Genomic DNA, 19,353 nt, shown 5'->3' on the forward strand with positions numbered 1-19,353 from the left:
CTAACTGCAAAAAAACAACAAATTAATAAAAATTGGTACATTTGGGAAAACACCACAATCAAAAATTGTAATCAAATGTATCAATTTCAACGAGTAGATGATTTTCTTGACCTGTGCCTCAATCTCTCAGGTCAAACAAAAGAATACTGCTGCAACCGTTAGCAATGCTAACTTTGCTAACACAATTTGCTGCAAATAGAAGCTGCTAAAAATGTAACCATCATGTGTTTTGGCAAAGTTTCTCTAAAATAGTAAATATCTTCTTCATTGAGGTGTTTTTTCATATTCTTCTTGTTTCTCTCCTACAAACACGATGCTACAACCTTTCTGATCACAAATAGTTAATGACCATTCATGAGAGAAAGGCTTATTGAATTATGCTAACAAGTATCCATTTTTTTGTTTTTTGCTAAATGTAGTAAGTTTCTAAGCTTTTTACTAATGTTTCACACCTAATAAGCAGCTTTTTTTTTAGCATTACAGTTAAATGATGGTAATACAGCTTGGAAGGATGTGAATATTGACATCAAAGGCTTACTCTGAGGCTTATGTGATGATTATTGTTCTAGAAATATAAACACAATATGGGTCATAACAGCAGCAGTACAAAGACTAGTGCCCTTGTGGTTTATTAATAATAGCTTATCCAACACCACCAGTACAAAAATGGTAAAGTAAAAGCATGCCGACAGAAAATACAAACAGAAAATATCAGTTTTGAGAGATACTGGAATCATATGACACCCCCAGAAATCTGAAATCTCTTACATTTAAAATCCCCCTCATAATATTCCTTAGATGAGGTGAGCCTCCTTCAATATATTCGTCTAAATCCATGTTGGTCGATTTATGTTTCTGTAAAGTTTAAGATCTAACATTAACCATAAACAGGACCTTTTTATAGCAAAATCTGGCTGAGCGCTGGAGTACCTGGATGTATTCTGGATCTGCTATATATATTAATTTGTATTTTTACTGCACTGGATTGGCATAATTGTGAAACTGTTCAACATAACAAACAAAAAACATCTCCTTACAGAGGGTTATTTTAAACATTTCTTCCATCAAGTCGAATACAAACGATTTGGGTATGAAGCAACTTCACAGAGCAATTATGCTCCTGTTTTGCACTTTAACATATAAAAAAGTGCACCTATTAGACAAAAACGCTTCATTTGAAGTTCAGAAAAACAATATATGCCATCTACACATTGGTAAACAAACCATAGCTTCAGACAACCTAATTTTAATCCTGACAACTACTGCAGGGACAACAAATACTAAGCAGAGAACGGAGAGAGCCAGCTGTTGAAATTAATTACATTTCATTTCTTGTTGGTTGTTTGCAGCAGAATAATCACTGAGCCAATTTAAATCTGAATTAACAAAGAGAGAATGAGTGAATGAGAGAAAAACAGACGGGAGATAAGTCATTGTTCTTCTCATTACTTGATTTGTTGCTGTAAGGCCTTCTAATTATTGTGGTTAGACTGTACTTAATTGCTGTTAGAGGTTGAAAGTTGAGGTTAAAGAGAAAAGGGAGGGTGGCAGAAAAAAAAGGGATTAACAAAGAAAAGCGGAATGAAAGGATGTGTAATTGTTGGAGCTACTTAAAGTGGTGTTTAAGATTGAAAAGTAAAGAAGTAGAGCAATATAAATTCTGACAGTTTTCTCATGTCCTGACGTGTCAGAGCCTGAAATGACAAATGAAAAGAAAACCTTTTCATCCACACACACACACACACACACACACACACACACACACACACACACACACACACACACACACACACACACCTCAGTGATAAGGAAAGACCCAGAGGAACACCCTGGTGTCGGATGAAAAGCAGATTCTGAACTCACACTATAACTGCACCTGCCTGGACTCGCATATTAACTTCAGTGAACTCTAATTCTGCATTTGTAACGGTTCAACATGACGCTGGTCCACTCTCTGCAGCTACAACAGCTTTAACTCCTCTAGGAAGGCCGTCCTTTGAGTGTCTGACCATTCCTTCACAAACGCAGTGTTAAGTTCAGACATTGGTGTATGATGAGAAGGCCTGGGTCTCTCAGTCTCTGCTCCAATTCATCCCAAAGGAGCCCAATTGGGTTGTGGTCAGGATGACTGACTGGTCCACACAAACTCTCTTTATCCATGCCTTTATGGACCCTGCTTCACACTCTGGTGCACAATCATATTGACCTTTCCCCACAAAGACTGGAGCATGAACTTGTCCAAAATCTCTTGGTCTGCTCAAATCAGGCTCCCTTTCACTGGAGCCAAGAGGCCAAATCCAGCTCCTGAAAAGCAATCTCCCCATCACCAAATCTTATCCTTGGCACAACACAGACATGAATCGCTCTCCTGGCAGCCGCCTAACCCAGACCCGTCCATCAGATCGCCAAATGGAGAAGCGTGATTCAAGACTCCAGAGAATGTGCCTCCACCGCTCTAGAATCAGAGCTTTACACCACTGGATCCAACGCTTTCTATTGCTGGTGAAGATTCTCAGTCATCCCGGTCATGGTCATTAAAAAAAAAAAGTAAAAAACAAAGCAACTGGACTTGTTTTCCGTAGTTGAAGACGTTTTGCTTCCTCTCCAGGAACCTTTCTCAATTCAAAAAGTCTGGTGGCTCATGAGGAGGTGGCTCTCTCCACAGACGCATGGCTCAACACAGGAGAGCTACCTCCTCAGGACAAGACTCTGCTATCCACCTACACCTTAAGGCCAAAAGACACTCTTTTGAGGACCAAAATGTTCACATTTTGGACAAAGAAGACAGATGGTTTGAAAGGGGTGTGAAGGAAGACATCTACGTTAAGAGAGAGAGAAACCAACCTCAAAGAGAGGAGGATGCCTTAGGTTCCAAGTCTCAAAAACCTATAGGAATAGGATTAATTCCAGCCAATCATCACCTTAACTCTCACCCTCATTCAGGTGATCAAAACATTGTTCCTTTAAGCCAGGCCAATAACAACCCTAACGACTCCTCGTTACAGAGGAGTAGACCAGTTTCGGTTCAATCTGCTGGCTTAATGTCTTTAACGACCGCCCATTACTAAGGGGTGGACCTGTTTCTGTTGAATTTGCATGTTATCTAAGCCATTACAAGGCCTTTGTTTGGGCAGTAGTATAAAGCTTGGTACTCATCCATCTCCAGACTTTTTGAATTGAGAAAGCTTAGTAGCGTAGTTAAGGAAACGTCTTCAACTACGGAAAACAAGTCCAGGTTCTTTGTTTTTTACTTTTTTGGAACACTTTCTATTACATTTATTGTGTGGCTTGGCCTGTGAAGCCCATTACATAAAGTTGTCTACACACTGTTCTTGAGCTGATCTTAAAGCCACAAGAAGTTTGGAGGATCGTAGCAGAAAGTTGACCAACTCTGTGCACTATGAGCCTCAGCATCTGCTGCCCCCGCTCCGTCAGCTGACATGGCCTACAACCACTGCTTCATTATGTGGATGTGTGAGCGAATCCTTTTGGCAATATAGTGCACCTTACAACTGAACAACATTACAGATCGTTTGGATCAGGGTATGCAAACAATCCCCACAGGATAGCTAGGATTCAAAAGGAACATTTGAGCCATTTCAGTAACTCAAACTCACTCCAGGATTAGTCAGGATCCATGAGAAGCAAGTTTAGCAACAAACAAGCCACGCTGATCTCATTACAGTAGCAGCACCAGAGAGGAGGGCCTGCTGGAAAAATCAATGGGCTTGCATGAATAAAACAAACATGCCAGTCATGCCAGCAGTTTCTACACATCATACAAAACTTCAGGCAGTATATTGAGGCTTTTATTTACATTAGGAGCTGAAGGAAGGCACAACCTCTTGCAAAAATCAGACCTGCATGTTTAATTTACCGTATTCAATCAATCCCATTAAGTCATACAATGACCTTTTAAGCGTATAGCCTCGGGCATTTCACATGCATCAATATACACCAAAGTTTTTAAGAATTACTACTACAAAAGTGCAAAACATTTTTTTCATCTGGTTCCTATGGTTTAAGTTTGAAAGAAAGAGCAGAGAAAAAGTCTGTAGGACATGTGTTTTCTCCAGCACCTTTGCTGAACTCTCCTAGTCATCTGTCCTTTCCATCGCATATTAAAAAAAATTAAAGTTTGAAAATTTCTGAAAAGCTGCCAAGTCTTAAGCTTGGTGAAGAAACTAATTTAGCTTGCACATCACACGATTCACTCTTAAAAGGAGTAAAGTTTTAAGCAGTTGGCAGAGTTCAGCCGGCACGTCTGGAAAGCAACCAAGCACATGCTGAGCAGGAAGCCCAGATAATCAACCAGCTAATGTTAGCCTAAATTAAAGCTGGAGAACTACCACCGACTTTGGCTTGCTGGTGTTCTACACTTTTTGTTCTGCGCACTGAAATTGAAATAAAACGGGAATTGAAAGGAGATCTGAAATCTTTTCCAGCTGACTGGACATAAATAACCTGCAGCATTACATGCAGATATACCTCCTCAAAGGAGTTTTAAGATCCTTTTGCACTTTTTTAACCAACAGCACTCTTGTTGGGGCCATATTTTCTGTCAGTCAGATGCAACAACTCTTTGAAGGTCTTTTAGCTGCAGAATGCTTTGCACAGTAAGATTTGTGCAGTTATTTGTCTAGACATGCAAATTGCAGGGGGATTGTGTAATTATTCCTGAACATTGAGTGATTTGCTTCATATTTATGCTCCACTGGTTTTGGAAAGAGAAGAAAAAAAATGTTTTTACAAAGTAAACTTACTGACTCAACATGCTTCAAGAGGAATAAATCTATAAATAAATGTATATTTTTTTGTCCATGCCGGCATGATTTAGTGAGGAATGACTAGTTTTACCATCTTTTTCACTGCTTTGTTTTTTAAATCCGCACACAGCCTATGAATCCTGAAAGCAGTGGCAGTCATTGTGTCACATCTTTAATAATGCAATATAAAAAAAGGGTGCTAAAAGACCAAAATATAAAATTTAAATATAATGCAGAAGTGCGAGTAAAAATATTAAATATCTAAGCTGAAGTCCATCAACTCTGATGGCACAAAACTGTTATTTTTGACGACTGTGATATTAACTCTGAGCTTTTTACTATCGCACTATATGCAGCTGCAGCCTAACAGGAAGATTTAGTCCCCCAGCCTGTATTTGTGGGTTTTTATTCTACTGCCCTTAAAATATACTACCAGTCACCATCAAATTCCCAGACCACTGTTAGAGAATTTCATAAACAAGTTTTATTATTCTCCAGATAAAACTACAGGGGAACTCTGCATGTCCTGAGAGATAATCACATCCCCAGTGAAGACAGGTTTTTATTTCTGAATATATAGGAGGAAGTTACTGACACTATCCACAGCGTCCTGGTACGGAGGGCCACGTAGGAGAGAGAGACAGAGAGAGAAAGGCTGGAGCTGAGGGATTCAGGCGGCTGGGCTCTTCTGCCAAGCCTGCAGCTACAAAGCTCAGACCAAAACAAATAGATCAGTGCAACACACCACTAACGCTTCAAAAACACGGGCAGCTCTCTGTCTCTGCCGTCTGCAGCCTCCGCCGACAGGAGCTCCCTTTCTCTACGCGCACAACGCTGCGTCTCCAGGCAACGATCTACGAAAATCTGGTTTTATGGATTAATTTCTAATTTAATTAAAACTAAAGAATCAAGTCAAACACAATCCTCTTGAGGGCAGACAAAGCTTGTTGGGTCATTTGGTAATTAAAGAAATAAGCTGAGCTTTAACCCAAGGAAATGTGGTAGCAACCGGCCCCGGGAGGAGCGTTTTATCCACGAGGATCATTTACATCCGTTTATCTCCATCTAGTTTAAAAAATGTGGCGGAAAAATTAACAGAATTACCCTTTACTGGTCGTTTGATGCAACATGGCTGCATCGCAGCATTTATGATTAGGCCATTATATGTCTAATGTACAGATGCTGTGCCAACTCGGACAAAGAGTCCAGACGAAAGAGAACAAGCCCAGCCATCCAAAAACAAAAAAAGATAAATTTGTCAGATTCTGGCTGCGATAAATCTTTATTTCCATTCTGGTGCTTGTTACTTTTATATTTGTGTGAATTTACAGGAGAGTTTGGTTTTTCCTCCCCTCCTCTGTCATGTCCAGCTACACCCAGTAATTAAGCGCTTTTGTCCATCGTATCCCATTCAGGAGTGGTCCAGTGTGAATCCACCCAAACAGCCCAGGATCTGTGCTGAGAGCCGAGGTGTCGTTTTTTTTTTGCCTCCAAAGCTTTTCTCCTCAAGTTATCGTTGGAAGAAAGGGTTTGTGGCAAGATTTGAAGTTACAACAAACTCCAGAGGGCGACCAGTAACACACTAATGAAAATGAAACCTCTTAAATACAGTCGGTGGGCGGGAGGAGGGACACCACACCCAGACAACCCCAGCTCATCACATTTTAAATATTTTATTCTTTAAATCCAAAAACTCTTCCGTCTTAGTGGATTGTACAATTTTTTGTCATTTATTTTTTTCTTTTTGTATTTTTTATCAAATTAAATCATTGGGAAACATTGTGCTTAATGGTAAACAAGACTCCATTACCTGCAACTCATCTGACTGATGGTGAATCTAATCTATTTAAAGTGAGAACTCTCTCAAGTAGAGGAAGCATCCTTAATAACTGTTTTCCTTCATTTCAGACTGATTTTGAGACAATTTGTAGACACAGATATAACTTAACATAGCTGGCTGTTGCAAACTAGCAGTTTAGGCATTGTAGTTGTAGAAATACGCTTAGACATCTTAACTTTATAATATCCATGATGTCAGATGTTGGCTTTACTGTTGACAAGTGTATCCGTCACACCATTCACTACAGCCTATAACTTGTAAGGAGATAAAAGAGAAAGAGTTTCGTCCATTTGTGGCGAGGAAAGAGCAAACCACAGCTGTTGCTGCACACTGCCAGTCAGGAGGCTGAAAGAACGCTCCTACACACAAGGTGATCATGTTGTACTCCAAGTGTTATTTACTAGCAGGGCAGCTAGACGCTTTAATGGTCGGCACAATAAGCATGTATTGCATTTATAATATATACACAGGGATATTTTAAGCAAAGGCTATCATCTGTAGCTGGTCTAGTCTCTACCTACACAGAGCTTCCTCCAGAAACCAATTAGTTTGCTAAAGAGAGTAAAACAGAAGCAATTGTAATCCTCCTCAGTTGTTTAAATTGTGTTTCACGACTATTATCGTTGAAACAACGGGGCAGCACTTCCCTCCTGAGTAGTCTTTAGGGTCATTTAACTCAGTGATGCTTCTCAACAAAAAAAAAAAAAAAAATCAGTGAAAACGAAACTCTTGTTTCTCCCTGAAGCTGGAAAGTAAAAGCAGTCAGTAATATCTAGATAAAGCATTTCATTAGAATCCAATAGCTTTTAAGGAAAAGAAAACTGGAAATAAGTGTTAAAATGGAGAAGAAAAAAGGGCTGTGCTTGTTTCTTCTGAGGAGCGCCTTGGGGCATTTGGATGTTTTAGACTTTCCTGACATTTCTTCTTTTTTTTAAAGGCCTCTTCATCTATTATTAATGTGTGTGAACAAACCTAATGAGCATAAAGGGAGAAGCAATCAAAAGCTATAAATAAAACAGGACGAGAAATGAGGGGGAGATCGTTCAAATCGGAGTTTATAAGATAGAAACACTATTAAAACGTGACGGGTTTGTCCTTTCCCCCCGCAGCAGCGGATCAATGTGTTCATTAGCATGCTGCTCGGTCTGCCTGTAGCCGTCACGCACACCAACACACACAGAGTCCCTCAACTTTCCCTCTCTGTTGTCCGTAATCATATGCAGCACACACACTTTGAACTCCCCCTTTTGGACCACTTAGTATCCCTTCCTATTTTCCCCATCAGTCGCTGTGCCGCTCTCCGTTATGCCACACAAACACTCCAGGGGCCTTCTCTCATTCGGATGCCACTCCGCTAAAAGAGCTCTGCAAGCAGCATGCAAAACACCAACACTTTCATGCTCTGGATGATTATGGCTTCCATTTCCAAATAATTTGTATAATATGAATTCATGCACATTCACGCACCCTTAGACGCACGGTGGAAAGGCTTTTCATTTCTGTTGTGAACTATAAACCCCGCTGCATGCAGATTTAACGCTTGCACAGCCTCTAGCCGACAAACAACTTTTCCCAAATTGGAATAATTTCAACTTGTGCTTCAGAGGCTCGTGTCTCTCTGTGCTGACACCTCATTAATTTACCTTTTTGTTAACCCCCTCCCCTAAAAACAACATGGTTGTGTCTGTTATCAGCTTCGCACCCCATCGTCTGTTTTATTGGGACTCCGCTCACAGGCGCTTAGCATTCTTGATGCAATCAGCTCCGGAGGTGATTACCAAAACAACACAGACAGCCAAGAACATCTTTCCAAAGGTTCATTCAGCTGCAAATAAGAACAAAAAAAATATAACTTTGGGTTTTTGTGACAACTGGGTTTCTAAACAGAACAAAAAGTTTAATTTACTACGAAATAAAACATTATGTAAAAAGGTGTTGTGATGTAGGTAACAATTTCAATCGTAAGAAGATTTTAACTTGTGATAATTTTGCCTTAATTAAAAATAAAAAGGTCTCCATCAGGATCAGCCAGTGGTTGGGGGCCCCGGAGGCGCACGCTGGACACACCAACTTACACAGACAACGCACGCAAATCTACATGAATACAGAGCGCAGTCACTCCCCTTGGCAATTTTCATGTTTTGTTTCCTCACAACCTATAATTAAAATGAATTCAGAGTTTGCACCATTTCATTTACAGAACATGACTACAGCTTAGAAGATTTTTTTTATTGTGAAACAAACACAAAATGACAAAACTTGATGGTGCATAGCTGTGCACCCCCTAGGGCTGGATGATAATTTGATAATACATATCGATAATTAGACGTGTGGTGCGAAGGGCCAATAAAAACTTCTATTAATCCTCTCAACCAATCACAAACGCAGACCCAGGAACACTCTGTCACCAAGCTCCGCCCCATTCAAAGAGTTCAGAGAGCACATGTTCTTTTTTATTTATTTTTTTTAAAACAGTTGTGGTGAAATGTTGGTAGAATAAAGGATTGAGTTTGAATTCAGTGTTTGTTAAAAATAGGTAACTAAGCAACAGTATAAAATGGCCAAGGCTGCAGTTAAAATATGTTTAGAATTTTTTCATAATTATTGATATTAATATTTCTCAATATTTCTATTTTATCTGTATGATATTCTTTTCAATATCGTCCAGCCTTAGCACCCCAGCTAAGTCAGTACTTTTTTTTTTTTTAAACCAATTCCAGTTCCACTGTGAAGCGGTCTCCATGAGCTCGCCACACCTTGCCACTGGGGTTTCTGCCCATTCGTCAGCGTTAAATTGCTCCCGCTCCTTTGTGGAGGATTGTTTTCGCTTGTGAACAGCGATCTTCAAGTCTGACCACAGATTCTCAACTGGATCGAGAACCGGACTCAAGGGCTCTTCTGACCCGAGCACCTTCTTTCATACATCTGGAGAGTTGCCAAGGTGCCTTTTGGCACAATTAAAACATTGCTTCTTATTTTTAACACTAATAAATGCCTTTTTTTTCTGGCCACTCTTCCATAAAGTCCCGCTCTATGGTGGCTACAGCTTATTGTGGACCTGTGGATAGATCCTCCAGTCTTTGCTGTGAAGCTCTGCAGCTCCTCCAGAGTTACCTTTGGTCTCTGTGCCGCCTTTCTAATTAATGCCTTCATGGCCCGGTCTGTAGGTTCTGGTGGATGGTCCTCTGTTGTAGGGCTGCAACTAACAATTAGTCGTCTAATCTATTTATTTTTTTGATTAACCGATTAATCAAGATTATTTAGTAGATCATCACTTTAGTTGCTTGTAAAAATATTTTGACTCACCTTTGAACGCTACTTTATTGCCCGTTATTGTCAGCAATATTTATTGGCTTTAAAAATGATCCTCCAGATAATTACATTTTAAATTTAACTGTCTTAATTTTTATATTTCTGTCAAAGTAGATTTTTGTCAAAGTAGATGTTTTTTAATCTTTTAACATTGTTTAATGTTTAAAAAGATTTCAAACCATAGCCTAGTGTTTAAAAAAAAGAGGATCATATTAACATGTTTGCAGTCAGGCTTGCTCTCTTTAATTAGGCAATATTCCCAGCATCAATATTAAAAACAAATTAAAATCCATCGGTCTAGTCAGACATTAAAGTTAAATAAAAACCTAACTCGTTATGTAGCTCCACTGTAAACTCAACCATTAATCTTAGTGATAAATGAAACACTGAAATAAACCCAATAACAGTTTGATATCACCCGGTTGAATTTCAGCGGTAGATTCAAAACAGTCTGCCCGCCGGCACAATAATATTTGTTAGTTTGGAGAGTTTCCACACTTTTGAGTTGTGGAGTAAGTCCTACAGGTAAAGAGTGGACCATGAAGCGCTCTTTGACCAAGAAGAAATGGACTTGATGAGGATGGAGCCAACAATGAGAACCGTTCTGTGTCCATTAAGATTGTGTACCTTAGGGACTGATTTACTGTAACAAGATGGATAAAAAGATTTTCAAAGTATGTATGATTGTTTAAGGCGTTGCTCCTCCTTGCTCAGAAGAAAATGAAGAGCTCATTTTCTAATTTTCACACAGAAGGCCAGTCAAGAAGCTACTTCTTAAGAAAAACATGGACAGATTGACAGGAAGTACCAGGATTAGACAGCAGAGAGCTGAACTAAAGTCCCTTTCTCAAACAAATCCTCCCTCAGACTGTTTGGGGCATCTGTCAAATGAACTGTCCAGAGAAGAAAATGTGAATGCTAGCGTGGGTCCTGAGTCAGGCTGGACACCCTTCACGTCTGGGGCCGACTCTTATCCAAGGCTCATTTCCACTTTTAGCTAAAAGCCCTTCTATGGGTTAGGAATTAGAACAAAAAAATCCCCCCCCCAGCACCATGCTATCACAAAGCAAAGGTGATAACCAAGTGGCTCACATATCTAAACATTTAAATTTGGGATCAAGGGCCAAACAACTAAAAAAAAACAAAAAAACTACTTAAACATTACTGAACTACCGTAGACCACAAAAACATTTCTCAGTCTCAATTTTTGGCCACGACTGTATGATTTAAATGCAGCTTGGATATCTCATGTTGGAGGATTGGGGGTGGGGGTTGGATGTCACTTGTTTATATTTTCTTGTCTAGCCAACAATCTGTCTGCACAGGAATTGGATGTCATCTTCCAAACACCTGACAGGGGAAGAAAAAAATAAAAAACACGGCATGATGATGGGGTTGCTACCCCAGACATCTCATTCAAATCCGAATTAATATTTTACAGGTTTTGAAATGGCAAAATGTCAGCCTGAAGACAGAACATATCTTGTTTACTCTATCGAAATGTTGCAGTTTCACAGATTGGATCAAGTTTAGAGTGTAATTTAAGCCTGGTGAGTTTTGCACAAGATGCGAAACCATATTCATATTCAGAGTCCTGCATTGCCTGATTTTGCATTTGCTCTGTGAGAATCGATTTGAATACAAGTTGGAAACACCCGCCTCTTCTTTTTCCCCTCCTTATTTACTAAAACTGAAGAGAAAGAAAATGATCTGTGGTGCTACACAGGGTTGAGGCCTGGGTCATGCTTTACACGGTATCCTGTCGATGTTCAACGAGTGGGGGGTGGGAAGGGGGCTGGGAGGGGGGCTTTATGATTCAATACAGCACCTCAGAAACAAGTTTCTACAAGAAAATCTGCTGTATAGGGTCATCCAACCTACCGCATTTGTGTTTACTGCACTTGATGCATCACAGATCCGAGAATTTTTATTTTTATTTTTTAGCTTTTTTACAGGAACTCTGCGGTGCTACTTTTCCTGCACTACAAACTCACATAAGAATATCAAAAGATAATAGTTGGCATCTGCTTTTTATCAATTTCTGCCATTTCATGTTCCATCTTCTATTCTTTACATAGAAAGTACCGTATTTTTCGGAGCATAAGGCGCACCAGATTATAAGGGGCATCAAATATTCTTCCCAAGTGTGTGATATCACTTCCTTCATGTACACAGAGCTCTCCTGTGAGGGAGAGCTATCCGTGTCTGTGAGGAGGACAGAGTAGCTGGACTACACTGCCTTGTTTCTAACATAAGACCAAAATAAACGCAACTTATATTGAATTAACTTACTAACTTTATTGTTGCTAGCACGTACTCTGGGCATGGCCTGCCTTACAAGAATGCACTTCTAGTTTAGATATTACAGTCAGGCAGTCTTGTAGACAGCTCAGGGGTCCTGTTACAGGGCTGATCATTGAGCGGAGCGGCTTCGTTGCTAATCAAAGTCATACTTGCATATTTTGACAGATCTCTGAGCGCATTGTACCACATAAAATCAGTCAGTAAGCACAACAAGTACGGTAATCATATATAAGGCGCAACGTCAATTTGTGAGAAAATATAAAGATTTTAGGTGAGCCTTATAGTCCGAAAAATATGGTACTCCTGGCATTGTAGCTCTTTAAGTTGCTAGTTAAAAATTTGTGTAGTCATTGCTGAATTTTTCTGGCCCGGTGATTCTGAGTTTGGCCTCGAGGGAGCTATTGCTGCCATCAGCTGGATATCTCTCGTTTTCTTCCATAGTTTATGCCTCTGTTCCAGTGGGTTGGTGCTTAGCTGCCTCTCTTTCTAGGAAGGGGTCACTGACGGAGCCACTGCTGCCTTTACTTTGCATGCTGGTTTTCTTTCTATAGAAAGTACTCCTGCCCCGTGATTCGGTGATAAGTAGCATTTCTTTTCAGGCCACCACAATTGGAGGAAATATTGCCGCTTTACATGAGTACTCAGGGTTTTTTTTCCCTATAGAAAGTACCCCTGGTCTAGTGATTATATATATGAATTACTCTATTTCTGTAGAAAGTAAAGCTTTCCTTTTGGATCCGTCATTAGCTGAGTTTCCGTCCTGGATGAAGCCGTTGACGGCACAATTGCTTAATTACTCTTTCCAACAGAAGGTGCTCTTAGCCTGGTGCTTCTGTCACTTCATCTTGGTGCCTTGGCTGAAACACAAAAGCTACAAGTCCAAGAGTATGAAGCAGGCACTTTAGACCCTTTTGGAGGAAATAGATGGCTGAGAAAGCGGGGAAAATTCTCAGCCAAACGGATCCCATTGCCTTCAGGCCAACATTATACGGTGTCCAAGACAAAACTAATCATCGCGACTCCAGGTCCTTCATTCTCTCTGCTAATAGGCAATTAAACATGTACAATACAGATTTAAATTTGTATTTTTTTAGATGGATAGTTTTTTTTCTTTTACTTTTTAATAATATACCCTCCCTGTAAATAAACAAAAAATATATCCTGTCAAGCATCATTTTTTAAACGAATGTCAAAATAATTAAGAATTGAGACATTTCTCATGCAATGGTTTATAACATTGGTTTGATATTGTTTTGTGTTAAGTTAGGTTTAATTCTTTAAGTCCACATTTCTCCAATATGGTTATAAATCCTGCAGCTTAGGCTGAGGAAGAACAGCTACAAATAAAATGCCAGAAACCTGCCACCTTACATTTCTGCCATAATTTAAGCACAGAGCAAACAATTTGCCAACATCTACATTACCCTCACTTTAACATAAATACATGGTGCAACAAAGAACGCCTGAAAGAGCAGTCTAAGATCTGAATAAAGAAATGTTCTGTCATTTCCACACACAAACCCCATCTCAACACTTTCCAGGAGCTGAAAAGGAGATTTGTCAGGTCATTCTTCTCTCTCGTCTCCTTCTCTGTACCGATCTCCAGTCACGCCTCAAACCTCCTGACCAGAACGTAAACAAAAGCGACCCGCAAACTGCCCGAGGAGTCGACACGCTAACATCATTCAGTTACAAATGCACTCAGAGACAAGATGGGAGACGGATAGTTTTCAAATTGTAAAATTAGATTTGCTCAAGTAGAAACGACACTAACACCTTTCAAAGAGCTCTGTTCAAAGAATAGATGCAGAAACTCGAATCGCACAAGAACAAGAGCAGAGATTAAACAAAACGTCAAACGGGGAGAAACAAAACGTTCCGACGCGGCTTAAGGAAACCCAAGTGCATCATGTCACAGGGCAAAGATTGAAGAAACAAGCTCTCACATCTTCACCCTGAAAGGCAGCAGGTGACCAGTCACAACAAAGATGGAGTTATGGGAGGAAACTGCAGGGCTCCACTCGTGGCTCATTTACAGCCCCGCTGGTATTTGGTGCAATAAATAGAGCACGAGTGGAGTCCCCGCAGGAAGCAAGCAGTGTTTTATGTCACAGGGGCAACATACTTCAGAGCGAAAGCATGTCTTGATTTTGAAATGTTGACACATGCAGAAGAATCAAGGGCTGGATGTTACCCTTGCAGGTAAAACGAGAATAACTGGGTTCTCTGGCTCTCTGGCTTCATGTTAAATAGGTGACAATGTAATACATGTTGTGGTAATAAAGTTATTGGGGCATGAGAGAAATCAGAGGCTTTGGACAAGGAGCTTTTAGCTGCCTTCAAGGAAGGTGGGGAAACATTTGTATTTAATCAAAGTGTGGTTTTTCTTCTGACCACGGAACAGTGGACCAGGTCCATTTCCCCTGCTGAATCACACAGAGGGGGGGTCATGGGAGTTTAATTTCACAGACCACATGTGTTTTATGGACTGGAAGAAGGATGGTGGAGGTTGGGCTTGCTCCCAGTGCAGGTTGGACTCCACCAGGGCTGCACCTCGTCTCCGACCCAGTCTATGGTCTTCATAGCCAGGATCATGGATGTTAAGAAGGGTGTCTGGCTTTGTAACCTAAGCGTCTCAGCTTTCTACAGATGACGTAGGGTTAGTGTGCATTACAACTGTTCACAACCAAGTCAGCTCCTCCAATCCCCTGCTTCACCACAGGAAAAAGGTGGTTGGCCAACTTCAGGTCCGAGGAGAGCTGGAGACCCAGATTTGGTAGGAGGAAATACACAGCCATTCTGATCCGTGAGCGCCTTGGGATGACCCAGAATGACCGCTCTTTACAGCAGAACCAGTGCTGATGTGGAGATGTTAAGGTTTCTCTCCTGGATCTGTTGCCTCCAGGACCTGATCTGGGATAGGAAGAAGACGAGGGATGTATAGATGCACGGATGAACGGACTTCCTCTAGCTCACACGTTGTTAAACAGAGCAACTGGTTTTAATGCAAAACATCTCATTCCTTTTTTACAGTAAAGTTACAGAGACTTGATTTTAATCTCTTCCTTGCACCCTTACTTACGTCTGACAGTGTCTTGCTTTAGTTATTCGAGATACAAGCCAGTCAGCTCTAATCAGTTTGTGCCAAACTACTAAGACCACTGTGACCCTCCCTCCATTGTTCTTAATTCATCTTTTCTTCTTACACAACATTTCTATTAAATGTTTTGTCACACCTAAAGAGGTGTGCGAGAGATTATCTATTGCCATTTGTCTGTATAGATCCACGCTGCACTTCAAAAGAGACTCAAAGGATAAAGGATAAAGCAACAGAGGTCTGTATATTTAATATTTCTCTGAAATATTACCCCCTCCCAAGCGTCTAACATCTGCCCACGCTGAAAAGATAACAGATTTGTGCATGGCCATTTCATGGCTGCTCCACAAATTAAATCTGGAAACAGTGTTTGACATTCGCCATGAGGCTTTTTTTTCTTCCTCTCTCCCCCCCCCCAAACTCAGCGAAATAATAAAAAAAAAAATAAATCTGATTTCAGATCTTTCTGGTAATAACTCCCATCACACCTCCATGACAGAACAATTTTCAGCAGTGGGCAGAAAGATTTCCACCGTAAATAAGATAGTATGGCGGCGGGAGCCTCCTTTCAGGATGACATTTTGTACGTCTTGTTTCTCAGTTTATCTGAACCCAATGTGTAGATAAACATTATTACTTATTCGGTACTGAGATGCGTTTATTTTAATATTTAAATAAGAGAAAGACACGCGATACTGAAAGCATTTTATTAAGTATTTCACTTAACATCCCTGAATGATGTCCCTTTAATGCAGTTTTTCTCAGCTGCCTCTGTCCAGGGTGCTGAAGCTGCTGATCACGGTGCTTAACGCCAAAGAAATCTCTGGCAACGAGAGGGAAGAAGGATGACATCCTGCACTTTTATTGCCTGCTTATTCTGGCACAGATGCGATTTACAGTAAGATGCCTGGTTTATGAATCTTAAGCGTGAGCATAACATAAATTTTAGGGTCAGTTGTTAGAAAATTGGGGGTCGATCTCTGCCTATAAATGTGGAAGTTAAACAGAAAATGCGTTTACAGGAGAACAGTCAGCTTTTTTTTTTGGCAGTTTCAAGCTGGCAGAGGATTTAAAGGTGTGTAACTTTAAATGCAACAAAGGCAAGTTTCTGACAGGGGAGCCCCACGAGAGCAACCAACTGGAGGAATCGTATCTTATTCTTTACTTTAGCTCAAGGTGGGTCAAATCAGATAGAAATAAAACTGTAGTTTGCAAAAACTACAGTTTTACAAACTACACTGAGAGGGGGAGAACAAGATAGTCTTATTAAAACATTTTCACTATAAGGCACGTCTGTGAATCCTTACGCAGTAAACTCTGGCCCATCATATGACCCCCAATAGACAGACTCATTTGGTCCTGTCTCAGCTTGTGATTGCAAAACCAAATTAAAAAAAAATGTATATTAGTAGTAGTATTGGTTTATTTATTAAAGCATGCAGAGGATCTAGTACCAACATTTAAAGCCATTTTCCAGTCTTGTTAGTATAATAAGACTCTTGGATGCAGTTCATCACTTATAAAGCAAAAGGCCATGGCCAGTATTTCAGTCTTCCCAATTTGGTGCAAATCATTATTTAACTGCTACAACTGCACGCCTCTGACATGATATTTTATGGCTATTTCCTCTATATTTGTGTTTTTAAGATATATTTGCCTATTAGTGGTGTTCATTTATGGTCCACAGAAAAACATTTGAGCAGATTAGTCTCACCTTTTCTCCACCTGCTGTCTCGATGCTACTGCTCCCGACAGCAACAGGGGTAACAATAAATAACCTATTTTTCCCTCTGCTGACAGAGAGAAAAATAGCTTTTTGGCCATTTATTAAACAGGTTCCCTAAACATTTTTCATAACCAAATTCTTTACCTTTTCCGACTCAAATTAAAGCTGTTGATTCCTTTTCTAAACTATAAATATGAAAGTTTACTTTAAATCTGCAACACATTCTTCAACAGAGCTTAGGCTTCAAAAAGGATCCAGCAAAAAACAAAATAACACTAACCAACACGTGAAGACATGGATTATGAGAAATTGGAGGATGCAGCAATGGATTTAACAGGTGGACGGACAAAAATAGCTGGATAGATGGACGGATTGACAAACATGGATGGCTGGACGGAAAGACAGACCTACAGGAAAGGATGCAAAGGACGTCCTTGTGGACGAAGATTCAGCCACACGCATGAATAAACTTTGAATGGACAACATTTAGATGGCAAAATAGGAAATAAATTTGTAAACACCAAACTATATTCATAGTTAAAATTAAGTCTATAATTTCAAACACTTCAACTCCATAGAGAGCTTGTTTGTTAAAAATAACACTAGTATATTGGGCAAAACCTGCAGGTCATGTAACTAGTAGGGATGATACAAGCAGAATATATTTATGACTAGCTAACATGTACTGAAGCCAGAAAATAGAAAAAAAGAAAACTTCAAGGAGGAATGTATTCTTCATGCATTTATAAAAACATCTGTACACAAAGAAAACTACTGCAACCAGATGAAACTGGATGAATGCTTAGGGAGGCCTGGTGAAGCATAAAACAGAAAACCAGAACTATTTTATGCAAATCACATTCAATAAACCTCAGTACTGGCACATTTGATGCTGCATAGTCCACGGATGATACTTTAAAAACTGAAAAAGGGAATAACAATCTTATCATTTCAACTTGACAACGTTGTCAGAGACAATTGCAGAGCGTATTAATATGATGGATTGGAGCCACAGCTTAAAGATTTGACTAGCAGAAAGCATACAGTACACAGAACAAGAGTAATGCTAAGAGGTCAAGTTCCCACTACTGCCTTTCATCACCTCTGGATTCAGTCACTGAGGCTGACAGCTGCTTGAGTTTTAGACGAGAAGCTTTTTTTGCCCCAGACGGAAATAAAATATACAAAAAGAAACAGGAAAAAGAAAGCCCAGAGGTTAGGTTTAGATGGGAGCGCAGCGTGCCAGCTGCAAACTACAAGTAGTTTAATTTGATCCAAACATGGAAACTGAACAATTTTTCACCTGCTACTTAAGATTAAAGTCAGCAGACGGGCTTCAGGCGATGAGGTTCAGATGAAAGTAATTTCTGAGAGGTTCTGTTGGTGCACTTCTACTCAGGCCAGTGATTCTTATTGGTCTGTTAGAGTTTTCTATGAAGGGGGTCCAAGTGTGGTTCAACATCTCAGTCTACACAGAAACAACTCAGTTAGGTGCAATAAATATTAACCTGCAATCAAGATTAATGCTTTATTGATCATGAAGAGCATAGCTTGCTGAAGGACTGAGCAGTGACCTAATATGAGGTTCTAACGCGAGGCTCCTCACTGTAACAGTGAATGCAAGAAGTAGTAACAACCAGATCGACACGGTTTGCTGTGCACACAGGTATTCCAACACTTTTGGATGCTGTCGAGTTAGACCACAAACTTGTATTTTATCCGAACTGATCAATTACAACACAGAACAGAGCTTGGATCGATTTCTCTGTAGCTCTGATGTTTAGTGTCGTCGTTCTCCTGGGAGGTGGACCTCCGTTCACTCTCAAATCTCCTGGAGCCTCAACAGAAAGTTGTCTTCCCAGTTCTCTAAATCCCAGCTAGGGCTGGACAATTAATCGCGATCAAAAAAATAATAAAAAATTAGAAATCACAGAGGTCTGCAATTTTTGCCTATGGAAAATGGATCAGACACATCCTTTAGGTGTTGTTAAAATGTTTAAAGAGAGTTGCAGCAGAGAGATAATCTAATTTTATTAATTGTTTTAGAGTTTATATGATTTTAATTTATTACCAGAAACCTTCAGGACTCTCACCATAGCATTAAGTAGCGGTCACACTGTTTAATACATAGACTTGTTTGTTGGTTGCACTTTATGCTCAACAAGTTTAGGTGGATTTTCTAAAGTGTCTCTGTCCAGGGTGCTGAAGCTGCTGATCATGGTGCTCATTGACCACATCCTGCACTTTTATTCTTATTCTGCCACAGATGCGATTTACAGTAAGACGAATCTTAAGCGTGAGCATATCA

General features: G+C 40.0%; 1 protein-coding gene across 3 annotated transcripts in view; it reads right to left on the reverse strand.

Annotated features, from left to right (window-relative positions):
• Positions 1 to 19,353, reverse strand: part of pcxb (pyruvate carboxylase b) — a 429,275-nt gene that overhangs the window by 97,531 nt on the left and 312,391 nt on the right. The gene's annotated exons all lie outside the window — the stretch shown is intronic.

Source organism: Fundulus heteroclitus, chromosome 14 (assembly GCF_011125445.2).
Source record: "Fundulus heteroclitus isolate FHET01 chromosome 14, MU-UCD_Fhet_4.1, whole genome shotgun sequence".
NCBI lineage: Eukaryota > Metazoa > Chordata > Actinopteri > Cyprinodontiformes > Fundulidae > Fundulus > Fundulus heteroclitus.